General features: G+C 41.9%; 1 pseudogene; it reads right to left on the reverse strand.

The window, feature by feature from the left end:
• Positions 1 to 3712: 3712 nt before the first annotated feature.
• On the reverse strand, positions 3713 to 4715 carry LOC129147283 (ferritin heavy chain A-like; annotated as a pseudogene).
• Between the last annotated feature and the right edge of the window lie 5454 nt (positions 4716 to 10169).

The raw sequence follows: 10169 nt of genomic DNA on the forward strand, positions 1-10169 counted from the left end.
ATGGAATCATTAGCAACTTCATGCCAAAAAGAAAAACATTAGTTCATTACATGGAGGACAGTAATGCTGTCTTAAAACCTTCATAGGAACTTGAAGGAAACTTGCATTTCCAGTAACAAGTTGTTAGAGCCTTTAAAAATGAGTTTATACGAATGAAAATTATATGAAAGTAAATGTAAAATAATTCACCAATTTGAGGTTTGTGCATTGAGGCAAACTGGTCTTCCAAAAATAACCTTTTCTCTAGTTGTTGAGGAAGATGTGGACTACCTAATATTTCTTCTGTATAAATACTAATAGCAACAAAAATTGACATACAGTAGAAACTTTTTGTTGTGGTGGTTGTTAATCTCATCAAAGGATGTTTTTTCCCATTGATTTTTTTTTTTTTTTTGAGAGAGAGTGGAAGTGAGGAAAGTGAGGGGGGGAGAGAGAGAGAGAGAGAGAGTCCTATGGGTTGCCTCCTCACCCACCTGGACTGAAGCCAGGGATCAAACCTGCAACCCAGGTATGTGCCCTTGACCATTAATCAAACCTGCTACCCTTTGGTGCAAGGGCCGATGCTCCAACCTCTGAGAACACTGGCCAGGGCTATAGTAGGAACTTCTTTAATCACCTTCCAATTAATCGGCTTGCTAAATGCTGCTCCCCACCACCTGTGTGGTCACACCTAGTAAGGTTTAGTGCTCTTGGGGCACCTGCCCCCTTTCACTCCTACTAGTAGAACTTTATATACTTCTTGAGTTAGTTTTTCAACCCCATTTTGACATTGTAGCTATTATTATACACTAGGGGCTCAGTGTATGAATTCATGCACCTTGAAAGGAACTGTGGGCCGTGAGGCTGCGGTGGGCACAGGGGGTCTCAGCCCATCCTCTGCGCCCCCGCCAGGCCCCTCCCACAGCGGTCCCCGGTCCCCTGTCTGCCAGCAGCCCCGCTCCTGCTGCTGCTGCTGCTCCCACACGCTGATGGCGCTGGCATCACTGGCACCTGCTGAGGGTGTGGAGCAATTGGGTCCGGTGCCAGCTGTGGGTGTGAGCGGCGGCTGCTGCCCAGATTGTCCCTCAGGAGCAGGGGGAGGTGGAGAATCCCTCAGGGGAGATTGGGACCAGCAGCCACCACTGGCACTCGCTGACGCTACTGAGAGATCGGGACTGGTGCCAGGCACCAGCAGTGGGTGTGAGCGGCAGCTCCAGCGCCGGCAGCGGGTGTGAGTAGGGCCGTCACCGGCAGCGGGTGCAAGAGGTGGCTGCCAGCCCTGATCGCCCCTCAGGAGCAGGTGGAGGTGGAGCAGCCCTGAGGGGAAATTGGGGCTGGCAGCTGCTGCTTGTACCCGCTGACGGCACTGAGTGATCAGGGCCGGCGCTGGGCACCGGCAGTGGGTGCAAGCAGTGGCTCCAGCACCAGCAGCGGGTGTGAGTGGGGCCAGCACTGGCAGCAGGTGCGAGCACTGCGTGGGACCAAGGCACAAGGGAGCAAAGGATTTTCAATAACCACCAGAAGCTCGTGCTAATGACAGTGACCAGCGCCCTGCCTTGGTCTGGCACCCCCCTCACCTGCTCCACCATCCTGCCGTGGCTGAAGCCTGCCATGTTCCACGCTCTGCCACCTGCTGCCAAAACCCACCATGTTCTGTGCATGCCCCCTGGTGGTCAGTGCATGTCATAGCGATCGGTTGTTTGGTTTTTGGTTGTTCCACCGTTCGGCCTATTTGCATATTAGCCTTTTATTATATAGGATACATATAAATTAAATATTATGTAAAACAAGCAAATGTTAATGTAAATATATAGCTGAAAGCTTTGGATGACTTGATATAGGTGAGTTGCTTAAAAACAAAAATTGCCATTAAATTAGATTTGGAGCAAAAACTGTAGTTGATTGTGAAGAAAAGAATCAAAAGTTTAAACAGATGCTGAAAGTAGATTGCTTAATTTACAAGAACCTAAGGTGGTCATCCTAGATGATGCATTACTCCAAAGGTTGAAATAAGAGAATGGATAAAAGATAAAGAAGGTGTGGTATACACACAACAGGATATTACTCAGCCATAAAATAGATTGAAATCTTGCCTTTTGTGACAACATGTATGGCCCTTGAGGTCATTATGCTAAGTTAAATAAGTGAGACAGAGAAGGACAAATACCATATGATCTCACTTATAAGTGGAAACTAGAAAAACAAAATAAATGAATAAAATAAAACAGATACAGAGCCACTGATATAGAGAACAAGCTGATGTTTGTCAAGGATGGTGAATGGAAAAAAACATTTTTTAAGTCACAGGTTATATAATCCCATATAATAAAAGGCTCATATGCAAATTGACTGAACAGCTGAACAACTGGTCCCTATGACGCGCACTGACCACCATGGGGCAGATACTCAATGCAGGAGCTGCCCCCTGGTGGTCAGTGCACTGCTACAGGGGGAGTGCCACTCAGCCAGAAGCCCTGAGCTGGGCTCACAGCTGGCGAGCACAGCGGAGTTGTCAGGAGCCTCTCCCACCTCTGCGGCAGCACTAAGGATGTCCAACTGACAGCTTGGGCCCGCCCCCCACCTAAGCTGTCAGTCGAACATCCCCTGAGGGCTCCCAGATTGCAAGAGGGCACAGGCCAGGCTGAGGGACACCCCTCCCCCAGTGCACAAATTTCGTGCACTGGGCCTCTAGTTCCATTTATATTAAACATCCAGAATAGGTAAATCCACAAATACAGAAAGTCAATTAGTGCCTACAAGAGGCTGGTGAATGGAGGGAATGGGGAGTGATTGCTAATGGGCCCAGAGCTTCTTTGCCAGCTGATGAAATGTTCTGGAAATAGACAAGAGTGTTTATGAGCGGGGAAAAGAATTGCAAGTAGTGAATATACTCAAAGAAAAGTCCATGCCTTATATTAAAAGATAAGCAAATGATAATGTGTGGACATCTTTTAAGTGTTTAAGATGTCTAGTTTTTTTTTTTTTTTTTTTAAATAATTTCCCACATTAGTTGTGTTTTCTCAATTAACTGGCCCACTCCAGTCCTGATTACATCCAACAAAGGACTTCTCCTAAATGTCTGGATTTTGTGACCTTTCTATAAATACCATCTGTCCTCAAGCTCTCCATTATATGTGAAATAAATAATACTTATTAATGAAACATTGTTAACATCATAAATGATGAGGATATTTTGGTTTGTCTAAATGACTCCTAACCTCAAAATTGAGAGATGAGAAACTGTGTGTGTGTGTGTATGTGTGTGTGGTGAGAGGAAGAGAAATCTGCCAGTTAGTTTCCTTGTATTTTTCTCTTTTTTTAAGTGCTTTTTAGGGTGACAATATAATTAATTAAAGGTTCAGGATAGTTGAACCGTAGGTAAATATGCTCTTACTACTGTTCTGAGAAAGCAAAACAAAACAATAAACTGATGACATTTCTTCATGTTTAAATACTAAACTTCCAAGAAGAGTATTATTTGTAGTATTCCCTTAAAAGATTCAATACTATAAAAATGATAATTCTATTTTTTTATAAACCAGTGATACTGTGTTTGGTTCTGTCATTAAAGTTGTATCTTTTGACAGCACAAGCAATTCTTGGGACAGTGGCTTTCATATATTAAGATTGTGGATGGTGTATTTCTAATGCATGATCTACATCTGTTCTTATTTTTTATAATGCACAACCAGATTTATTTATACACACAATAATGAAGGAAAGCAGTTTTCTGTCAAGTGGAGAAGATTAAGCTGATTTGGGGATCCACTACAATGGAAAGACTTGCTTTGTTGCCTTCAGCAGGCTTTTCAAATGGGTCTTCCTGATGGGCCTGCTTTTCTAATCCTTTATGATATACTAGAGGCCCATTGCATGAAATTCGTGCATGGGAGGTGGTCCCGCAGCCCAGCCTGCACCCTCTCCAACCCGGGACCCCTCGGAGGATGTCTGACTTCTGATTTAGACCCGATGCAGGATCCCTCTTGTAATCTGGGACCACTGGCTCCTAACCATTCGCCTGCCTACCTGCCTGATTGCCCCTAACCACTCTGCCTGCCGGCCTGATGCCCCTAACTGCTCCCCCACTGGCCTGATCACCCCTAACTGCCCTCCCCTGGCAGCCTGATCACCCCTAACTGCCCTCCCCTGCTAGCCTGATTGCCCCTAACCACCTCTGCCTTAGCCCTGGCCACCGTGGCTTTGTCCGGAAGATGTTCGGTCTAATTAGCATATTACCCTTTTATTAGTATAGATAAGCTGGTGTTCCAGAGAGCTTGTGTTCCTCCAGTGTTTATCCAGGTACTTTTCCATGAAGCGAAAGAGACCAGTTTCATCATTGGCAGAAGCCATGGTGGTCAGGTCTAACAGGAGCTCAGTTAACTTGTTCTCCAACTCCAGAGCAGACTCCAGAGCAGACTCCAGAGCATGTGGGCCAGCTCCCCAGTTATCTATCTCAGGCCTCTTAATCACTGGAAGGCAGATTTCACCCCATGTTTCCTTAGATATCTTGGGAATTGCTTTGAATGTTGCCTCTTTACGTGAGCTTGGTCTTAGAAGAATGCAGCAAAAAGAGGTGCTCCCATGTCTTCATTGTAATTAGCAGGCATAGATAAATAAGCATCACTGATGTGCAGCTCATAAGATGTCACGTGAATAATCGCAACCCTATACTCTTCAGAGAGGAGTTTCTGGACCTGGGATCTCCGCTTTAGAGGAAACCAGGCATAAACATCCATTCTTATAATTGTTTTCCACCAAGATTTAGATTCAACTAAATGGGTAACTTTTTCAATTAATATAAAATAATTATGTTAGCATTAGAACCTTCTATTGTGGCCCTGATCTTGGCAACAATAATAGTGATACTTAATAAATAGAGGCAATGTTGTAGGCACATGCAATAGAAAACTACATATATTCTTTTACCCTTTGAAATTATAATCACTCTAAACTACATGAACAATATGAAGTCAGGTAGGTATTTTACATGTCTTTCTATCCTCTGACATAACTCAGATCCTTTTCATGTACAAACTCAGTAAATAGTTATTAAACTGGACTTTTAAAACTAGTTTTAATAAAATTTTGTCTATTATGTAAAGGATTTTTTAAAATATTGAATTTAACAGGTACATTAAAGACCAAACATTCATTTTGTCTGTTCAGAACATTGGTTTCACAAATATGTAAGTCAGCAGAAATAAATATTTGCTTTCGAGCTGTGAAGATGTCAAGTATTTGTTCACTTTTATGTGTGCTTTTCATTAAATTCAATGCTTGACAAAACATCAATTCACTTAGTAATGTAAAATTTTCCACATTTTATTCTCTCAGTCATGTGAATTCATATTACACATTTTGCACACTGTCTACCTGAAACCCAAGGTAAAAATAATGTTCTTAAAACTCCATTTAGTTAAAAAAATACAGTGCAGTATATAAAATTTTCTCATCTTCAAAGAATAGCATTTGAATGGGTTTATCAATCATGAGTAGACTATAGTCTATGGAATTATGTTCCTAATTTACGGATGACCCTTGAACAACACAGGTTTGAACTTTGCAGGTCCATTTATACATATATTTTTTTCAGCACATATATTGGAAATTTGGGGGGGGGGGGTTGTGACAATCTTTTTAAAATACTGGCAGCCAGACCTTATGATTTTCTTAATAACCTTTTCTTTTCTCTAGCTTACTCTATTATAAGAGTACTCTATTATGTACATATAACATATAAAATAAGTGTTAATAGATTGTTTTGTGTTATCAGTAAGTCTTCCAGTCAACAGTAGGCTATTAGTAAAGTGTTTGGAGAGTCAAAATGGATTTTTGACTGCTTGGGGGGTCAGCGCCCATAACTCCCACATTGTTCAAGGGTTAGCTATATGTTTTGGAAGGACCCCAATAAAACACATATTGCTATTGCACAGATTTGGGGCACCCAGAATGTAAGAACTCAATATATTTAGTGATATCTTAGCCAACGTGTCTCAAATGATTGCCAATAAAAATTTTTTAAAGATTTTATATGTAGCTATAAGAAAAGTTTCACTAAACAATGCTTACCCTTATTACACGAACTATTCTTTCATGTTTTAAACCCTCTAAATTGATTTCATTATTCTATTAATGGGTCATTTGGGAGAGAGTTCTCTGTGAGTCTGTTCCTGCTTGTCCTTCCAATAGAGGCACTGACTCCCCTTTCAAGGATGTTTGCTGTACAAACATCCTTGAGCCACAAAGATGGTATCTCTCTCCAGAGCAAGGGACTCGTTTGTTTCCTGTATGCCAGTCAGGCTTACTGCCAGTTATAAAAGATTCAAGGTCCCTCCGCTCAAGGTTTCTCTTCTGTAATGCAACCCATTGTGCGTGCAGGAATCTCACGATTTTTAGTGTCAGCCTGTGGGAACTGGGGCTTGAGAATCAAGTGCAAAGGCTGACTTCCTGAATGCCACAACTGCTCTGTCTCTGAGCCAGGAGTCTGCTGTCTTCTGCCAGCATCCGTGTTAGCTGCAAGTAAGGTGAAATCTCAGACCCCATGTCATCAATCCCCATATCATCAATTAAGTCATTAAGTCGACTTTTCCAGTTTATTTCTTCATCTTGGTTGCAAAGCAAACAGAAAATATTTTTTTTTTGCAGCTTCAACTTACTAATTCTGTATTATGCAACAAGGTCTTTCAGAAGCACTATTCTTTTAGCAGAGCGAAATCTCTTACTCATCTGTCTACCCATGAGCATCATTCAGTCCAAGAGCCTCCTGCCTGTCCTTGAGGTTTTCATAGTTAGAAAAGACAACACACACACAGATTTCTCTAGGTGATAAGGGTTTATCTAAGAATAGCTGCAGGAATGAGAAACCCCAGAAATATACACTGTATCTTAGAGTCATTCTGTGCCTCAGTGCTCCTAAAATTGTACTGCCCAGCAGATCATAATGTATTTGGAGAATGACTCATAGTCACGTACAGTACAAAGCAGCTCCCATGACCCACTTTTTCTTCCGTGCCTCATGTTCACACCACCATGAGGAGCTCTGGTTGGGTCACTTATACTGGCAGTGCTTCACGCCAAGTTAGTTGTGTCATGCTGTCGTTCTCACATACATTATGTGGGTGTCTTTAGCTCTGGTCCAGTCATTTCAGCCAAGGTAGCAGGGTTACTTTCATTTGAATTCCATACACATGGTAAAAGCCATAGCTACTTGAAGAAGAATAGTCTGATGTTGTTTTCCTTTGCAGAGATCCAAAAGCCACCACTGCCCCATCTATTAGAGTCCCTCAAGTAACATCTTAACATCCTTATAGCGAATGACAAAGGTACAAACACCTGCTAGGTGAACATCAAATCAGAAATTTCTAGAGGTTAAAGCACTAGAGAGATAATTCAGTTCCATCTCTTGATTTATGGGTGAGTCAACTGAATTCCCCAGGAACCCTGGACTCTCACTTCCTGTTCTGCATAATTCTCACCTCATGCTTAGTTAGATATGGGCAACATAACCCTCAAGAAGGCAGGAAGAGCACTGACCTGGGCTTTCAGCTCCTGCCAAGTGTCTGTTCCATGGTGTGACACATTCTCTCTCTCTCTCTCTCTCTCTCTCTCTCTCTCCTCTCTCTCTCTTTTCTCTCTCTCTCAATTTAATTGATTCACTTTAGATTTGATTCATGATTTTCCCTTGCCAAACAAACCAAAACATACCAATAAAACAGATCCTGATGTGTTTGTAACTATCAATGGATGGCTCAAAACATTTCTCACGTCAATAAAGTTTTGTGGTTAGTAAAAATATAGGTGTAAAGGGCTTGATTAATGCCTGTCATACAGTCCACGCTAAGTAAATTTTAGTGTTTATGCTAAGAATTTAATATTTATGTATGTGAATGAATAAATTATTCCTAATTTAACTTTAGCTTATCTTGTATTGCTCCCTATTGCTTTGGGTCAAGTAGTCCCTGATAAATTCTAAATTTCCTGAACCTGGAGATCATGAACTTTTCATCCTCCACAATATACCTACAGAAATGCTGAACACACACTGTCCATTTAATAAATACTTACTGATTAGTTTAACGTTCTAGAGAAATTACGTATTCCCCCTAATGAAATCCTGCAGTCTACTAGGAGACCATTCTCCGTGGGTCTCTTATACTTTATACATCTTAAGAGCAGAGGCACTGACAGATTTTGTTTTAGATTCCCTTTTCAAGAGGGTTGATATAGAACAGCCTGGAAAATAGAGAGAGTGACTCCACTGGAGCAGAGGGCACGTTTGTTTGCTGCTCAGTGTAGTGAAGATGTCACCCTACAGGGTAAAAAAAATGGGTAAGTTTGTATGCAGCCCTTTATAAAAGATTGAGGGATTTTTAAGCTCAGGGTTTCTCAACTGTGATGCAAACCACTGAGTCCTCAGCATCCATGTGTGCCATCCCACCTTGTCCCTGTGGACACGGGGGACAGATGGAAACAACAGGAACGTGTAGCTCAGGCTACTTGCCATGCTTATTATTGGGTAATAAGCTCCTTTGTCTCTGACCCAGGAGTCTCGGGTCTCCTGGCAGCCATCACAACACTGCGACGCTGTGGCAGGCTCGCTTGGTAGCTTGCAAGTTGAGTAAAACCCGAGACCCTTCACCATTCTTGACCTGATGTTGGAAAGAAAAGCACATTTATTTAATTACTCAGTTCTATATTGTTCCAACTCCATTTAGAGGTGTGAACAGCTAAATAAACAAGACATTCAATTTTAAATTATCTAGGCTCTGCAGACTAGAGTTCCACTTTCTCATGCTGCCTTTCAACATTGTTATTATATGGTTAGGACCTGCAAACCAGAACCCAGGGAAGAGATCAAATCATTTTTCTTTGAATTTTGCTCTTAAACATAAGGAATGGGCCTGTGGACATATTTTGAACACTTTCTCTAGCTACACAGCCTCGAGAATATATGGGGTGTGTATTACCAGAGAGAAGATTCCAGGGAAGGTGAGCTGGGTTTTTTTTTTTTTTTTTCAAAGGAGTTTTGTTGTACTTAAAACACAATAGGAGCCCTAACCGGTTTGGCTCAGTGGATGGAGCGTCGGCCTGCGGACTGGGGGGTCCTGGGTTCGATTCCGGTCAGGGGCATGTGCCTTGGTTGCGGGCACATCCCCAGTGGGGAGTGTGCAGGAGGCAGCTGATCGATGTTTCTCTCCCATTGATGTTTCTGACTCTCTGTCCCTCTCCCTTTCTCTGTGGAAAATCAATAAAATATATTAAATAATAATAAAAAAAAAACCACAATAGGCTACGTGGCCAGGGTGATGAAGGTCCCCAAAACTGGATAGTAAATATTGAAAGAAAAAAATCTAAGGAAGAGCCTCAAAATGAAATGTATTGCTTCAAGGAACAGTGTTTCCCTCACCATGGGAAGGGGTGTGGGGCAGAATGGCTTCATCATGCAGGTGGTTGAACTGGGTAAATTCTAAGATTTCCTGGGAGTTTAAGAGAGCTTAATGCAAAACGACTATTTATGTTGACTTAAGTTAATACCTGTAATGTTGCTGTCCATGTAATTAATATATTTTGCCTGGTGCCTTGATAAACAGAGAGGCTCTTTCTGTTTGAATTTGCTTAATCCGCTGACAGATGGCTTTGTTGACAAGACTGCTATTTGTCTCTGACACTACTTCTACATTTACAGCCATGTGGCATGGCGTTTGCTACTGCACCGAAACAAAAGACTCTCTTTGGTCTATCCATTCTCCAGTGAGACAATAGCAATTCTTAATTCTAGACAATATTATTAACCATTTTCTGCATGCCAGACAGTCTGTTAAGCACTTTCCATGTCATACCCCATTTAATTCTTAGAACAAGCCTATGAAGTTGGCATTATATGACCCCAATAAGGAAAATGAGTTATAGAACATCATGTTGTTACCCAAAGTCACACAGTGTAAGAACCAGAGGGGCATTTTGGGTGTCGGCAGTCTGAGTGCCAAGCCAGGGCTCTTATTAACTACACATGTAAATGCAAAATCAGATGTGGAGAGGAAAACAAATCTAGCAGGTTGCTAAGGAGGCATGAAATGTGATTTTTCTAAGGTGCTAGAGGAAAAGACTCATGTGCTTTTCCTAGGATATCAAAATAACCCAGCTGCTTTTTGTTCATTTCTGCAAATTGTGATGTTGAAGCTGAGACTCTG

This window comes from Eptesicus fuscus, chromosome 19 (genome assembly GCF_027574615.1).
Source record: "Eptesicus fuscus isolate TK198812 chromosome 19, DD_ASM_mEF_20220401, whole genome shotgun sequence".
In the NCBI taxonomy this organism is placed as follows: Eukaryota; Metazoa; Chordata; class Mammalia; order Chiroptera; family Vespertilionidae; genus Eptesicus; species Eptesicus fuscus.